Consider the following 17,820-nt stretch of genomic DNA (forward strand, 5'->3'; position numbering starts at 1 on the left):
GAAGGAGTAGTTGCTAATGGAGACCATTAGTGGCTGACAATGGGTGGTTTGAGGTAGCAGCCCATGTGATGATAAGGTGTGACGGGGTTGAATTAAGGACATGGAAGAAGGTGAGAGAGAGAAACAGTAATGAGAAAGAGTCATATTACATTCAAAATGCTAACTCTGATTCTCTCCCCGCAGATGCTACCAGACCTGCCAGGTTTCTTTGGCACTGTCTGTGTTCGCACCATGATTTTACCTGCCTGTACCCTTACTCTGCCCCACTGCCCACGTGCAGAGTAACCTCCCCTTGCTTTCTGTCCAGCCACTCCTCAATCCTAAACTTCCTAATTTTTTTTCCCAGGGACCTCATTTTTCCCCTGTCTCTGGAGCCAACTCCAGCCCGTACAACCCTCTGAAATGTCTGTGTCCCCTCTGATTCCGATTGGCCATTTGTGTATCCCTGGATTTCATTGCTGGTCAGTGACGGCTGTGTCTTCAGCTGCTGTCTGAGTCATGAATTCCCTCACTAATCCTCTCCAGCTCTCTCTCTCTTTCCATCGCCAACTACCTAGCCCCCACCCAACCCCCACACCCCAACTCCCCAGCCTTTAAGATGTGCTTTAAAATCTCCCTCTGACACCAAACTCCTGATAACCTAACTTGCAATTATAGAATCCCTACAGTGTGGAAGGAGGCCATTTGGCCCATTGAGTCCACACTGAGCCTTTGAAGAGACCCACTCTCACAAACCTTTGGAAATTCTCCCTGGTACCTTGGGCAATATGTACTTGGTGTAACACTTACTTTCATAACAATCTAGTTTTACGACATTCAAAGTGCCATAAAGATAAAAGTTGATTTTAGTGATTCCTTGGCACCTTTGAAGATCAATGCATTGAGCAGTTTTGTCTCATACGTTGCTGTATTAGGATTGAGGCAATTTTATTCCACTGATTAATTTTATGACATTCTTGATAGTAGATCCACACAAAACAAATGTACAACACTATCCAAAGTTACCAAAAATTCCATTATTGAATGGTGTTCCTGAATAAGTTGAATTGAAATCTTGGGGTGGGAGAAGGGATGCAAGAGGGTTTTTTTTTCATGAAGGGCTTATGCCCGAAACGTCGAATTTCCTATTCCTTGGATGCTGCCTGACCTGCTGTTCTTTAACCAGCAACACAGTTTCAACTTTTTTTTCATTTAGCCTATTTCTCTAATTAATCTCTTCAGAGACATTACTCCACATCTCTGGAGCAGCTGGGATTTAAACCTGGGTCTACTTATTTCAGGAGTAGGAACATTATCTCTGCACCATAAGGGAGCCCCAAGATGTAGGTGTTCGATGGCATAGTTAACCTGTCACTTATTGTCTGGTTACGGGGCAGAATGTCCTTTATTGTGTGTGACTGGGTATGCAGAAGGAGTAGGACTCTGTGCTGAGCTGGGATACTTTTATTTTGAAGTGATTTACCAGGCTCAGGCGGTAGAATCACTGAGTCATGAAGCGGAATTCTGTCATTCTCAGACTGCTGTGTATATATTGTTGGATACCTGCTGGACCCGCTGCATTTTGCTCAAATGTCCCATTGCTGCCGTATCCTGCTTTCCTGAACCATCCCTTTGTGTGTCTCTCTGAAGGGCAGCGGAGAGTCAAATTTAGTAGGAGTTTGAGGAGGTAAGGAGCCACAAATTTTCTTTTGAAGCTGTTTTTTTTAAAATTTTTTTTACACTTTGTTGGCAGCTGTATCCTAGAATACTTTGCAGGGTTTCACGTTCAGATCCTGGGTTGTATTGCTGATGGGGGTTTTCCACATGCTCATCCCCAGTTCTGGTTCCTGGAGTTATTCTAAAGTTGAGCTGAAGTCAATGGGTGACTGCGAACTGTCAGTGAGTAAAAGTGGAACAGCAACCCCTCAGGAGGTATCGAAGTGAGGAGACATTTGCAGAGGATGATAATCTGATTGTTAGAAAACAATGGAAATGGGTTAGTGCGGCATCGCTAGGGTGGTGCAGTAGACATGTTGACGTGTGTTGAGGATTATATTTCGACATGTTGCAACCTGAGGCTTCCTTCTGGCAGGTTGTTCACCCCCATCTAGTACCACTGTCAAACTCAAGCATTCTCTGAAGACTTGTGGTGCTCTCAGTGAGGATGCTGATGAAAGGGGCTTGCCTGCCTGTATATTGCCTCCCCCCACCTTGTCTCAGTCCCAACCCTCGAACTCAGCACCCCCTTCCTAACCTGCAATCTTCTTCCTGACCTCTCCGCGCCCACCCCCACTCCGGCCTATCACCCTCACCTTGACCTCCTTCCACCTATCGCAATCCCAATGCCCCTCCCCAAGTCCCTCCTCCCTACGTTTTGTCTTAGCCTGCTTGGCACACTTTCCTCATTCCTGAAGAAGGGCTCATGCCCGAAACATCGATTCTCCTGCTCCTTGGATGCTGCCTGACCTGCTGCGCTTTTCCAGCAACACATTTTCAGCTCTGTACATCGAAAAGTCCTATGTTTGTGTGCGTGACCCTCTTAATCATCACCATTTGGATTGTCATGATTCACAATTGTTTACGCTCCCAAGTAGGATACTTGGGATTATTCTGGAGCCTTCAGGAATTTAAGAATTAATCTGGAGAATTGTTAAAAAAGAAAGACTTACTTTTCAAACCCACTGGATATCTCAAAGCAATTTGCCACCAGTTACTGTAAATCATGGCATATAAGTCAGCTCAGCGTGTAAGACAACCTTTCTTTCCCCTGGTTGCAGTAGTCCTATGTTGGCATATAAGTTGACCCCCACCTCCACCCCCCATTCAGCCCCAGCATCTTATCGTCAGCCCATGTCTCTCATCCAGGAAAGATGCGTTCTACTTTATGGTACTTTATAACGGGCGCATGAACCAAGAAGGCAAGACAGACTGAGCTGTGATAATATGTGTGAATGTATGACACATCCATTCTTTGTGTCGGATGACATATCAAAATGGAAGCTGCCCGCACCCATGCTGAAGGTTCCCGTTTATATTTGACGTATAAAGGAATTGTGTGAGAGAGAGGCTCTTTCAGACCACCAAGAGAGTGGTTTTCAAAGGAATTGTTTGTGTTCGCACAGGACAAGTTCTAGGTTAATGTCGAGAGTGAATCGTTTTTGACCTGTAGGTATCACTGTAATGTTGGAAGGCTGGTGATGGCATGGTGGGTACCTCCACAAAGAAACAATATCTTCCCGTTTCCTTTCAAGATGTTTCCACTGGTGATTAAGCGACATTCCCACTAATTGTCTTGATTCCTTCTGTGCGGATCTCGGTGTGTGGCAGCATCTTTGGGAATGCTGTGATTGCCATCAGTGGGTAAACTACCAGGCGTGGCTCCTCATGCCTCCAGGCGCGTAGCTTAGAGCAGACACTGCTTAGTAAGAGGAGGTCATGTGGTACAGCGGCAGAGTTCTTGCCTCTGAGCCAGCAGCCCCAGTCATGACTTGATGACAGCAGGAGATTGGTTCGTGGCAGTTGTGTTGAGTATCGTCTTGTAAACACATCCAGTGGACAGCAGGAGAGACTCGAAAGGAAATTAAAATGCCAACGATCACACACAGATAAAAGTGCATGTTGCCACAGCGACTCGGACTCTGTGAAGGGGATTGTGGTAAATTTGGCTCCCTCGGCTAGAGAGCCAGCATGGATCAGAATGGAGCCAACAGCCGAGGGTCAGATCCCCCTTTGCCCTCATCGTATGGGTGGGTTCATGGGGCTGCTGTCAGATCCATCTTCAGACGCAGAGGAAGGGGAAGTTCCAGTAATATTGGCCGATACCAGAAACATGTCCAACCAGAGCTAGCAACGCCACCCCCAAGTGGGGTTGGGAGTGGGGGGGAATGCCCAGTGATTCACTCAGCCGTCTTCGTGATGTGCAAGTCCCTGTGCCGATCAGACAGAATTGGAACACCGTTTGGCTGAACCCATCTGCGCCAGAAATAGAAATTCTGAAGTGCTATGAGTAGAACGAGAGTTATCAGTCTGAAATGTTCCCTCTTATTTCTCTCTCCACTGATGCTACCTGATCCGCTGAGTTTTTCCAGCATTTTCAATTCTCATGGGAAGTTTCCTTGATCCCTGCAGTGCTTTGCTCTTGTGTTGTGGCCCCTGCCACTCTCTTGGTGGTCTGAAGGAGTCTCTCTCTCTCTCACACAATTCTTCATCGAATCTTCTGGGACAGATGGAGGAAATACTATTCTATTACAACTTCAGACCGCTGCAATAAAAAAAGTCAGTCGAACAGAGTTAACTATGTACTGCATTGCCTTCCACAGAAAAAGCACGTCTCCAAACAGTTCGGAAGTATCTGCAAGTTGGGACTGAGCATGTACGTGACAAAGTTTTGGGGTCCACATACTAAGGCCAAAACTCTACAGTAGTCCTTTGTGTCTTGGGACAATCCTCTTTTTGTGGCACATTCTGTCTTTCATTTTTGTACAAGTGTTTTATTTTTCAAAACCCCTTTTCCCTGAATGAAGTGCTCTACTAGACTTCGTCATTCAGTCCTGAGACAGGCATTGAGCTCCAGAACTTTTTTTGCTAAGGCTATAGAATTGTAGTGCAATGAATGTTGGCAATTATACAAGACAAGCAAGTCTCTTTCCCAGGAGACTTCTAGTGTTGTCATGGCAGCAGACAAGGTAAAGTTTTCCTTTTGGGAGAAGTGTGTGTAATAGAAGTTGGAATAGAATGTACTTTTACGTGAAAAATGTTTTATAAGTCGACACACCACGGCACCTATATTAATGACAGAAGTCATGCGTCTTAATAATCAAGTAAAATTAAGACAGAGTTCATCGCAATTAATGCCTCCTGGGTGTGGGAACGATCGAATACTCTGAAGACGCAGCCAGGATGAGACTGCCATTCTGGGACGAGAACATCATGCCGGGCTGCTGGAAAACTTGAATGATAGCTCTGCTGAAGGAGACTGCCACGCCAGGCCGAGACTCCCACGTCAAGCTGAGACTCCTACGCCAGGCCGAGACTCCCACGTCAAGCTGAGACACCAGTGCCAGGCCAAGACTCCCATCCCAGGCTGAAACTCCCTCGCCAGGCCGCGATCACCACACTAGGCCTAGACTCCCATCCCAGGCTGAAATTCACTCACCAGGCCGAGATCACCACACTAGGCCTAGACTCCCATCCCAGGCTGAAACTCCCTCGCCAGGCCGAGATCGCCACACCAGGCCTAGACTCCCATCCCAGGCTGAAACTCCCTCGCCAGGCCGAGATCGCCACACCAGGCCTAGACTCCCATCCCAGGCTGAAACTCCCTCGCCAGGCCGAGATCGCCACACCAGGCCTAGACTCCCATCCCAGGCTGAAACTCCCTCGCCAGGCCGAGATCGCCACACCAGGCCTAGACTGCCATGCCATGCCTGGACTGCCACACCAGTTGAGACCGCCACATCGTCGGTGGGCCAGGTGAATCCTTCTGCTTCTCTTCCGACCCTCCTGCAGACGCTACCACTGATCCGCTGCCCATCCCTTGCACCAATGCTTCTGCTCCTTCAGGCACCTGGGCCTAGCTGCAGACCTGGAGCCTCGGCCTGGGGAATCAGCCAGGACCTGCTTGTCATTCAGTGGGAGACCCGTAGCGGAGAGTGGATGATGTGACCATTCTCAACATACAATTGCAGGTTTGATTCAGCTCAAACTCCATCACAGACACAACGAAAGAGCAAGAGGAAAATCATTGTGAACTACACTTAACAAGTGATGAAATATTTGAGGCACTGCATTTAAATTCCTGCCTTTTCTTTTGAGGACGTCCGCACTCTCCTTAATATTTTCTCTCTCTGATAGAAGCTATTACTTTCCAATTACTTCACTGTCGTTAGGCATTTCACTTTTGTTCTGCCTTGCACAGCGATCTCACTGTCCCTATTGGTTCCCAGACGCTCAGCTATGAATGAATACGGCATTAAAAGATGCACGACTGAATATGCTTAATTTCCAGTGAATATCTTTTAATGCTCATGGTGATTGAAAATATGGGTAGGTGGGAGCAGTAAATTTGTAAGAGGGACTCCTAATAAACATTGGCATAACCAGTCAGCACTCTCACCCCCATACACATTCCCCACCTCCAATCTAATAACTGAGAGATGAGCATTAAATCCCCTGTGAAATGATTTTGTCTCTGTGTATAAATAGGAAAGGAAAAGGAAAGTCTTGCATTTAAATAATGCCTTTAATGATCAGCAGATATCCCAAAGGACTTTGAAGTCAAATGAAGTGCTTATGAAATGTAGTCATTGTGTGATTAAGCCCAGATCATCTGTTTTGTGGGATAGAGTCATAGAGATGTACAACACGGAAACAGACCCTTCGGTCCAACTTGTCCATGCCGACCAGATATCCCAACCCAACCTAATTCCATTTGCCAGCACCCGGCCCATATCCCTCCAAACCCATTCTATTCATATACCCATCCCGATGCCTTTTAAATGTTGCAATTGTACCAGCCTCCACCACTTCCTCTGGCAGCTCATTCCATACACGCACCACCCTCTATGTGAAAACGTTGTCCCTCAGGTCTCTTTTATATGTTTCCCCTCTCACCCTAAACCTATGCCCTCTAGTTCTGGACTCCCCCACCCCAGGAAAAAGACTTTGCCTATTTATCCTATCCATGCCCCTCATGGTTTTATAAACCTCTATAAGGTCACCCCTCAGCCTCCGACACTCCAGGGAAAATAGCCCCAGCCTGTTCAGCCTCTCCCTATAGCTCAAATCCTCCAACTCTGGCAACATCCTTGTAAATCTTTTCTGAACCCTTTCAAGTTTCACAACATCTTTCCGATAGAGAGGAGACCAGGGATCTTGGTTTTTGATTAATATTGGTCAGGACCCATTCATCTTTGAAACTGTGTTGTAGGATCCTGTCCATGTACAAGTGAGAGCAGAAAGGGCCCTCTGTTCATCATTTGATCCAAAGGATATGATGGTGATCAGATTAACCATGATCTCACTGACTGGTGAAGCAGACTTGATGGGCTCAATGGCCCACTTCTGCTCTTACCTCTAACTCCCTCAGTATCTCTATGGACCAGCAACAGCCTCTGACTTGGAACTGAACCGACAGCCTTCTGTCTTAGAGGGTGCTACTCAGTGAGCCACGGGTGAAACCCACAATTTTCTGCATTCAGAGATTTCTCAGATCCACATTTTCTCATGCCTCCCATTCCCTTATTAATGTTGGGTAACCAACACCTCGCTGTAATATGACCAAAGGGGCATTGACAACATGTACTGCCATTGGATTAAGTGTTGCATTGCTTTGTCACTGCTTTCTGCAAGACAGCTGACTAGAAGCTTCTCTCACTCTTCCCAGCTGCCATCAGGCATGTTGGAAGGCTTTACAGTGTGACTATCAGGCTGCTTGGCCATATTATGAATGTTCCTTCCATGGCCAACAAGTGGGAATTGAATTCCAATCTTCTGGCCCAGAGGCCGGGATGCCACCACTGCACCCCAGGACTTCCATTGGGTCCATTAAAAATTGCGTATGGGGCACATTTCTTTCATTTATTCTCTCCTGGGATGTGGGTGTCACTGGCTGGGCCACCATTTGCTGCCCATCCCTAATTGCCCTTGAACTGTTTTTTCAGCATTTGAAAGGTCACGTAAGAGTCAAGCTGAAAGACATGGGTCAAATGTAGACCAGGTGAGAGTCGTAGAAACCCTACCATGTAGAAGTAGGCCATTTGGCCTATCGAGTCCACACCAACCGTCCGAAGTTAATCCTACCCAGACCCACGCCCCTCACCTACCCTGCATTTCCCATGGCTAACCCACCTAGCCTGCACATCCCTGGACACTGTGGGTAATGTAGCACGGCCAATCCACGTAACCTACACAGCTTTGGACTGTGGGAAGAAACCACTGCGCCCAGAGGAAACCCACACAGACGCGGGAGAATGTGCAAACTTCTCACAGTGACCTAAGGATGGATTCGATCTCCAGTCCCTGGTGCTGCGAGGCAACAATGCTAACCACTGAGCCACCATCAGAGAATATCCTGATTGAAACAGTTGAGTTTTTACAAAAAGACACTGATAGTTTCATGGTCACGATTACTGAGACTGGCTTATAAGACCATAAGACAGAGGAGTGGAAGTAAGGCCATTCGGCCCATCGAGTCCACTCCGCCATTCAATCATGGCTGATGGGCATTTCAACGCCACTTACCAGCAGTCTCCCCGTAGCCCTTAATTCCTCGTGCAAAATGGATTTAATTTCTATTCATTGTCCTGGCCATATTTGAACCTGTGACCCTGGAGCATCATTCCTGGGCCTCTGATCCATTGACATTACGACTGTGCCACTGTCACGAGATAACTGCCCCAAGTGAAAAAGTACTAGGGAAACTAATTGGGCTCTAGGATGAGTTACATTGTGGATTTGAAAGGTAGTAGCTACAGACAAAGTGAACGCACAAGACGTCATCTTCAAGGAATCCTCAGCTTCTGGAAGAGTCCCAAAGGATTGCAAACCTGACATCATAACACCCTTTTTCAAACACAGAAGGAGGCAAAGAGCAAGCAACTATCAGCCAGTTAGTACAAGGTCTTTTGTATTGAATTGAGTTTATTGTCATGTGTACCAAGACACAGTGAAAAGCTTTGTCTTAGATTAGATTACTTACAGTGTGGAAACAGGCCCTTCGGCCCAACAAGTCCACACCGATCCACTGAAGCGCAACCCACCCATACCCCTACATTTACCCCTTACCTAACACTACGGGCAATTTAGCATGGCCAATTCACCTGACCTGCACATCTTTGGACTGTGGGAGAAAACCGGAGCACTCAGAGGAAACCCACGCAGACACGGGGAGAACGTGCAAACTCCACACAGTCAGTCGCCTGAGTCGGGAATTGAACCCGGGTCTCAGGCGCTGTGAGGCAGCAGTGCTAACCACTGTGCCACCGTGCCGCCATCAGGGAAAATACTTGCAGCGCGGCAACTTGTAACGAATGATGTGCGCTAGGGAACAGTACTGGGGGCAGCATTATTTTTAACAGGTATTAATGACATGGGTGAGGACAGTGAATGCACTGTAGCCAAGTTTGCAGATGAGACGGAAATAGGTCAGAAGTCAAGTGCTGAGGATGACCCTGACTGTAAAGGGATATAGACAGGCTGCATGAATTGGCAAAAAAAATGGCAAAGGGCATACAATTGGCGAGGTTATGCACTTTGACAGGAAGAATAGAGGAGCTGAATATTGTTTAAATTGGTAAGGACTGCAGAAAGCTGCAGCTGAGAGGTATTTCTCAAGAGAATCACAGCTAATGGAGATAAGGCAGGAAACTGGGGATTATCTGATTAGCCATGAGCTCATTGAGTGGCTGAGCAGACTCAAGGGCTGAAGGGCCTCCGTCTGCTCCAACATTTGACGGTCTTGCTTCTCAATCGTCATTGTCTGGTCATCATCACGTGGGAGCTTGTTGTGCACAAATTGACTCATGGCAAGGAATCACTGAAACTACAATATCAACGAGTTTCATCCCACCATCAGACTTACCACGGGCTACTCTTCAGAATCAGTCTCATTCTTGGATGCATGCATCTCCATCAAGGACGGCCACCTCAGTACCTCACTTTACCGCAAACCCACGGATAACCTCACCATGTTACACTTCTCCAGCTTCCACCCTAAACATATTAACGAAGGCAGCCTCCAGGAACAAGCCCTGGATTGCCAGTTCCTCGGTACTCCCCTGGTACATGGGCTCATGTTGTCCACGTGCTCTTTCAGACCTAGACGGAAAATTGTAGGGAAAGAAATTAATGAGGGGAATCCTGTGGTAATCACCGTCTAGCTTCATGACATGGTCCAGGGAGATTAGGTGTGTTTGATTAACCCACTATTCCCATCATTGCTGGATTAGTTATCAGTTAGGTATGTTTTCTAATCTCGTGGTTAATGTGTCTTTAATGAAATCTTTGATCTATAAATTAGTTATATAGTAATGCTATTTTGCTTTTGTTTACATGACATTCCCAATTCAGTGGTAGAGTCAGTAGGATTCTGCAAAGCCAGGAATGGTAATTGTGGTTCATTCAGCTGTTCCCGAAAAGAAAACATATTGTAGTCAGATATTCCGGAGACCATTTGGCATGTGTGACAGAGAAAGACAATGTGTGAGAGACGGTCAGAATGCGTGTGAAAGAAAATGAGTGCATATGTATGTGTGAATGAGAGAATGAGTTTGTGTGCACGCAAGAGAAAGTGTGTGTGTGTGTGTGTGTGTGTGTGTGTGAGAGAGAGAGAGAGAGAGTGTCTGAGAGAAAGAGTGTGTTTGTGTTATGCAAGAGTGTGTGTCTGCAAGAGAATGAGTGTGTGTGAATGCAAGAGTATGTGAGTGTGTGTGAGCGCGCACACGTGTGTTTGTGTGTGTGTATACAAGAGAGAGAGACTGTGTATGTGTGTATGAGAGAGAGAGACTGTGTGTGTGTGTGTGTGTGTGTGTGTGTGTGTGTGTGTGTATGAGAGAGAGACTGTGTGTGTATATGTGTGTGTGAGAGACAGAGAGATTTTCTGCTTTTTCCTTATAATTTGTTTGTAAGAACAAGACAGACAATCAATTTTGGAAGGAAAGGCAAGGGCCTAAACGAATGCTGTGGAACTGCCTCACTAGCAGCTGGTGAAACTTCATTCAGTTCATAAAATCTCAGATTAGCCTCAATGATCATCACCATAAACCTATGGTCAATTGCTGAAGAAAACCCCACCTGGTTCACTGATGCCATCCTTACCTGATCTGGCCCCCCACGTGACTCCAGACCCACAGCAATGAGGTTGAAGCTTAACTGCCCTCTGAAGTAGCATTGTGTTAGGGCAGTTAGAGATGGGCATGCCCTAGTCACCTTGCATTTGTGGGAGACAGGGGGCAGTGGTGTCGTGGTAACGTCATGTGACTATTAATACAGAGACCCATGCCATACTTTTGGGAGATGGCGTCCAATCACACCATGGTAACCGTTGGAATTAAATTCAATATCTAATATCTGGAAATGACAGCTGCTCTCAGTAATGGCCATTTGATTGCTTATAAAAGCCCATCTGGTTTGGTATGCCCAGTCTTACAGTAATGTGTTAACTCTGAACTGAGTGGCAGCTCAGCAAAGATAAGCACAAATCCACTGGTGGTGATCAGGTGGACACTTAACCTTCAAGTCTGAGATCAAAGAGTCCTCCAGGTATCCTCCTACATGGAGAATAATCAATCTGTTCAGATGTGGGAATATGTGAAGTTGTTCATTGCAAGGGAGAACAAGAGAACAGAGTATTATTTAAATGGTGAAGAACTACAGAAAGCTGCAACACCAAAGCGAGTGGGGGGTACCTGTGCACAGAAAGCTAGCGCACACATGCAGTAGGGAATCAGGAAGGCGAATGTTGTGCCTTATTTCAAAGGGGTTGGAGTATCAGAGTAAGGAGGTCTACAAGGTGCTGGGGAGACCACATCTGGGAGTACTGTGAGCAGTTTGTCTCCTTTTTACGGGAAGGTTTCATTGGAGACTGTCTAGCGAAGGTTCACTAGAATGATCCCTGATGTCGAGGGAATGTCTTATGCGTAGAAGTTAAACAGTTTGGGGTTCTACTCACTGGAGTTTAGAAGAATGAGAGTTGATCTCATTGAACCATATCGAATTCTTTGAAGGGTAAATGCTGAGAGGATGTTTCCCCTCAGGGGACAGTCCAGGACCAAAGGGCATGGTCTCAGAATTAAAGGCACACCAATTTAAGACTGAGATGAGAAGGAGCATCGTCTCTCAGAGGGTTACGAGCATTTGGATCTCCTGGCCACAGACAGCTGTCAGGCAAAGAGTCCCTGTAAGGCTGAACGATATAGACTTTTGGTCAGTCGGGAAATCGAGGGTAAGAGACAAAGGACAGGAAAGTGGACATGAGGAGTGTCAGATCGGCCATGAACCAACTGAGTGGCACAGCAGGCTCGAGGGGCCGAATTGCCTGTCCCAGTCCTGGTCTGAAAGCAGCCTGCAGCAGCATAGTAGAGCCTGGGCTCTGGGGCTGCCTGAAGGATGTGGAGGAAGATGTTCAGGCCCTACTGAACTTGGCTCAGTACAGACTCTGCCCAGTCCAGGCTGATACTTCGATGTAGCCCTGAGGGAAATGCTGGGTTGTTGTTCATTCTCACTCCAAGCTGAAGTGTGAAAGCGGGTTCCTGCCTTGGTAGTTCAAGTTGATGTCATCCCATACTCCTAACCAATTCCCCGGCCAACACTCCTCCCTTAACTGACATCTGCCAAACACATGGATTAATTAACTCAGTCATCTGCGTTTTCTCCCTCCACCCTTGCTGGGATTTTGCTGTGCTTAACTAAGTTGCTGTACTTGACTCTTATTTAAAATCAGGATCTCTAGAATGTCATGTGGGTAGATTCAGGTGCTTTACAACTGCATGTTTTTTTTCATGAAGGAAATCAACATGTCATTTTAAAAGGTTCTGAAGATGCCTTCTGCAAAAATTTCCCCCCATTTTGCAGTGACCTGTTTATTAAGCTATACTTGGCTGCTATGGCAACATTCCAAACCATTTCTTTCCCTTAATTCTCGGGACTCTGACTGCACTCTGTTTTCCTGGATCAAATTTCACCAAATATCACAAGAATGACTATTCTGTTTTCAGCAACGTCAACTAAATTTAGCAACACCAGGATTACTGCAAAAGGAGATTAGCTGCCAACGCAAGGATGTTTTTTTTGCAGTGGGAATATAATTCAGTAATTACTCCTGTTCCCCCTTTGTTTTTAACCTAAACAGATTCTTGCAAGTATGTTGTATCTGATTCAAAATGGCAAAAGGTTTTCTCCCTCATTTTAACTCACCTGCTTCTCCAGTTTTGGGTCAACTTGTGGTTTCTCACACATTGGATGACAAGTAATATGAATGATTTGGAGGTGCTGGTCTTGGGGTGGACAAAGTTAAAAATCACACAACACCAGGTTATAGTCCAACAGGTTTATTTGGAAGCACCAGCTTTCGGAGCGCTGCTCCTTCATCAGGTGGTTGTGGGGAATAAGATCATAAGACACAGAATTTATAGCAAACGTTTACAATGTGATGTGACTGAAATTAAATATTGGAAAAGATCTGGATTGTTTGTTAAATCTCTCATCTTTTAGAATAAACTTGTTGGTTTCAATCTTTTTTTTGTAAATCGCAGAACTGTTTTAAAGTTACATTCTCAAGTGAACTTTAACAATTGGTGTCATGTTGGCCCAGATAATGCATTGAAGGTGTGAGGTGCCCTGTGTGAGGCTGTCTGTGCCACAATGGTCAGACTGATTCTAATCTAAAAAACGGATTTACAGAATCTTATATGGATTCATGCAGTTTTTGAGCAAAATAAAATATAATCCTGCAAGTACAATTACGCTGCAGGCAAGGATGCCCTGAGGCATGGTGCATTGGTGAAACCGAGCGGAGGCTACAGCAACGGATGAGTGGACACCGCACAACAATCAACAGACCGAGTGTTCCCTCCCAGTCAGAGAACACATCAGCAGCCCGGGACATTTGACCTCGGACTTTTAGACGACCATCTTCTAAGGTGGACTTCGGGACAGGCAACAACGCAAAGTGGCCGAGCAGAGGCTGATAGCCAAGTTTGGTTCCCATGGAAATGACCTCAACTGGGACCTTGGGTTCATGTCACGCTACAGGTGACCCCAGTGCACTACATACACACACACACACACACATATAGAAACACACACATGCACACACATACACACACACACATACGCACACATACACACAAACACATACACGCACACACACGCACACACATGCACATACACACACACACATACACACACATACAAACATATACACACATACACACACAAACACACATACACACACATGCTCACACACACATACATACACACACGCACACACACAAACACACATACACACACACATGTACACACACACATACATACCCACACTCTCACCCACACAAGCAACCTCTCACAGACTTATACCCCTTTACACTCACACTTACACACATACATACAGTCTCTCACAGACACTCATAACACCCCCCCCCACCCACACCCCACACACGCCTGCGCGCACACACACACACACACACAAACAAGCATACATACATACAAAAGCTTGTGGGGTGAATTTGTACTTGCGGAATTACATTTTACTTTTGTCAAAAACTGCAAGAATCCATGTAAGATTCTGTAAATCCATTTTTTAGATTAGAATCAGTCTGATCGTTGTGGCATAGACAGTCTCACACAGGGCAGCTCACACCTTCCATACATTATCCGAGACCACACAGCACCAATTGTTGAAGTTCACTTAAGAATGTAACTTTTAAAAAGTTCTGCAATTTACATATGGAAGAACTGAAACCAACATGTTCTTTCTAAAAGATGAGAGATTTAACAAACAATCCAGGTGTTTTTCAATATATAATTTCAGTTACATCACACTGCAACCTTTTGCTATAAATTCTGTGTCTCACAATCTTACACTCCACAGGAGCAGCACTTTGAAAGCTAGTGCTTCCAAATAAACCTGTCAAGAAATGAATGTAGTTTTAATAATCCCTTCAACTTGATGAAGGAATACCTTCAGCCAAGCCATGAAATTATCCTTTGTCCCCTCTTGTACCATCCTCATAAGCAGCGAACTCCAGATCATTATGCAAACCATGTCCATCCCACAATCTTCCATCTTTTGCCAAACACCTGAAACCTATCTTCTGGATTAGTGGTGCTGGAAGAGCACAGCAGTTCAGGCAGCATCCAACGAGCAGCGAAATCGACTTTTCGGGCGAAAGCCCTTCATCAGGAATAAAGGCAGTGAGCCTGAAGCGTGGAGAGATAAGCTAGAGGAGGGTGGGGGTGGGGAGAGAGTAGCAGAGAGTACAATGGGTGAGTGGGGGAGGGGATAAAGGTGATAGGTCAGGGAGGAGAGGGTGGAGTGGATAGGTGGAAAAGGAGCTAGGCAGATCGGACAAGTCCGGACAAGTCATGGGGACAGCACAGAGCTGGAAGTTTGGAACTAGGGTGAGGTGGGGGAATAGGAAATGAGGAAACTGTTGAAGTCCACATTGATGCCCTGGGGTTGAAGTGTTCTGAGGCGGAAGATGAGGCGTTCTTCCTCCAGGCGTCTGGTGGTGAGGGAGCAGCGGTGAAGGAGGCCCAGGACCTCCATGTCCTCGGCAGAGTGGGATGGGGAGTTGAAATGTTGGGCCACGGGGTGGTGTGGTTGATTGGTGCGGGTGTCCCGGAGATGTTCCCTAAACCGCTCTGCGAGGAGGTGCCCAGTCTCCCCAATGTAGAGGAGACCGCATCGGATACAATAAATGATATTGGGGGATGTGCAGGTAAAACTTTGATGGATGTGGAAGGCTCCTTTAGGGCCTTGAATAAAGGTGAGGGAGGAGGTGTGGGTGCAGGTTTTATAGTTCCTGCGTTGGCAGGGGAAAGTGCCAGGATGGGAGGGTGGGTTGTAGGGGGATGTGGACCTGACCAGGTAGTCACGGAGGGAACGGTCTTTACGGAAGGCGGAAAGGGGTAAGGAGGGAAATATGTCCCTGGTGGTGGGGTCTTTTTGGAGGTGGCGGAAATGTTGGCAGATGATTTGGTTTATGCGAAGGTTTGTAGGGTGGAAGTTGAGCACCAGAGGCGTTCTGTCCTTGTTACGGTTGGAGGGGTGGGGTCTGAGGGTGGAGGTGCGGGATGTGGACGAGATACATTGGAGGGCAGCTTTAACAACGTGGGAATGGAAATTGCGGTCTCTGAAGAAGGAGGCCATCTGGTGTGTTCTGTGGTGGAACTGGTCTTCCTGGGAGCAGATACGGCGGAGGTGGAGGAATTGGGAATACGGGATGGCATTTTTGCAAGAGGTTTTTAAAAAATGTCAGTGTCAAGTCGGTCATCATTAATGGAGATGGAGAGGTCCAGGAAGGGGAGGGAGGTGTCAGAGATGGTCCAGGTACATTTAAGGTCAGGGTGGAATGTGTCGATGAAGTTGATGAATTGCTCAACCCCCTCGCGGGAGCACGAGGTGGCGTCAATGCAGTCATCAATGTAGCGGAGGAAGAGGTGGGGAGTGGTGCCGGTGTAATTACGGAAGATCAACTGTTCTACGTAGCCAACAAAGAGACAGGCATAGCTGGGGTCCATACGTGTTCCCATGGCTACCCCTTTGGTCTGGAGGAAGTGGGAGGATTCAAAGGAGAAATTGTTAACGGTGAGGATCAGTTCGGCCAAACGAATGAAAGGGTACTGTTGAGGACGTCGGGAGAGGAAAAAAACGGAGGATTTGGAGGCCCTCGTCATGGCGGATGGAGGTGTAGAGGGATTGGATATCCATGGTGAAGATGAGGCGTTGGGGGCCCGGTAAACAGAAGTCTTGGAGGAGATGGAGGGCATGGGTGGTGTCTCGAACGTATGTGGGAAGTTCCTGGACTAGGGGGGATAGGACAGTGTCGAGGTAGGTAAAGATGAGTTCAGTGGGGCAGGATCATGCTGAGACAATGGGTTGGCCTGGGTGGTCAGGCTTGTGGATCTTGGGAAGGAGGTAGAACCGGGCAGTGCGGGATTCCCAGACTATGAGGTTGGAAGTTGTGGGTGGGAGATCTCCTGAGGTGATAAGGTTCTGTATGGTCTGGGAGATGATGGTTTGGTGGTGAGGGATGGGATCAAGGTCAAGGGGGCAGTAGAAAGAGGTGTCCTGGAGTTGGCGTTTGGCTTCAGCGGTGTAGAGGTCAATGCGCCAGACTACCATTGCGCCCCCCATCAGCAATGATGTAAGGGACGGACGTGAGGCCACACGCTCAATGACTTCCGCCCCCCCCATACTGCCGTGGTCACCACCATCTCTGCCCCCACCAACGCCACTCACCTGCATTCTGCTGGTACGCCCCCCACAGACCCCACTGTCACTATCCCCACCCCCCAGAACCCTGAGAGGAACACCACCCCTGCTCATGACTCCACCCCCATTCCCCCCACCACCACACCCACTCCAGTTACAGGCCCCGTCCCCACTCCCAGCTCCACACCCACACCAGATCCCAGCTCCCAGCCCTGCCGAGTTTTCACCATCCCTCCAGACCTCCCCCTCACTGAGGACGAACGATCAGTCCTCAGCAAAGGACTCACCTTCATCCCCCTCCGCCCACGCATCGATGAATTTAATACACGCCGTGACGTCGAACAATTTTTCCGTCGCCTTCGCCTCTGAGCTTACTTTCACAATCAGGATTCCCGCCCACCTTCCAAGGACCCCTTCGCCCACCTCCAACACACTGCACCCACCTGGACACCCCGCGCTGGCCTATTACCTGCCCTCGACCTCTTCATTTCCAACTGCCGCCGGGACATTAACCACCTCAACCTGTCAACCCCCCTCCCCCACTCCAACCTCTCACCCTCACAACGCGCAGCCCTCCAATCCCTCTGCTCCAATCCCAACCTCACCATCAAGCCAGCAGATAAAGGGGGCGCAGTGATAGTCTGGCACACTGACCTCTACACCGCTGAAGCCAAACGCCAACTCGAGGGCACCTCTTCCTACTGCCCCCTCGACCATGACCCCATCCCCCATCCCCAAACCATCATCCCCCAGATCATACAGAACCTCATCACCTCAGGAGATCTCCCACTCACAGCTTCCAACCTCATAGTCTGGGAACCCCGCACTGCCTGGTTCTACCTCCTTTCCAACATCCACAAGCCTGACCACCCAGGCCGACCCATTGTCTCAGCATGCTCCTGCCCCAC

At 47.6% G+C, this 17,820-nt stretch overlaps 1 protein-coding gene across 2 annotated transcripts in view; it reads left to right on the forward strand.

The window, feature by feature from the left end:
* The window catches only part of palld (palladin, cytoskeletal associated protein), a 243,012-nt gene that overhangs the window by 113,136 nt on the left and 112,056 nt on the right, over positions 1 to 17,820 (forward strand). The window contains exon 1 of one of the 2 annotated variants that reach the window (XM_060834829.1): positions 1,547 to 1,666. The exons of the other annotated variant lie outside the window; for it this stretch is intronic. The gene's annotated coding sequence lies outside the window, so the exon portion shown is untranslated. Of the gene's footprint in view, positions 1 to 1,546; positions 1,667 to 17,820 lie in introns of those variants that run through there. 2 annotated transcript variants of the gene reach the window in all.

Source organism: Hemiscyllium ocellatum, chromosome 2 (genome assembly GCF_020745735.1).
Source record: "Hemiscyllium ocellatum isolate sHemOce1 chromosome 2, sHemOce1.pat.X.cur, whole genome shotgun sequence".
NCBI lineage: Eukaryota > Metazoa > Chordata > Chondrichthyes > Orectolobiformes > Hemiscylliidae > Hemiscyllium > Hemiscyllium ocellatum.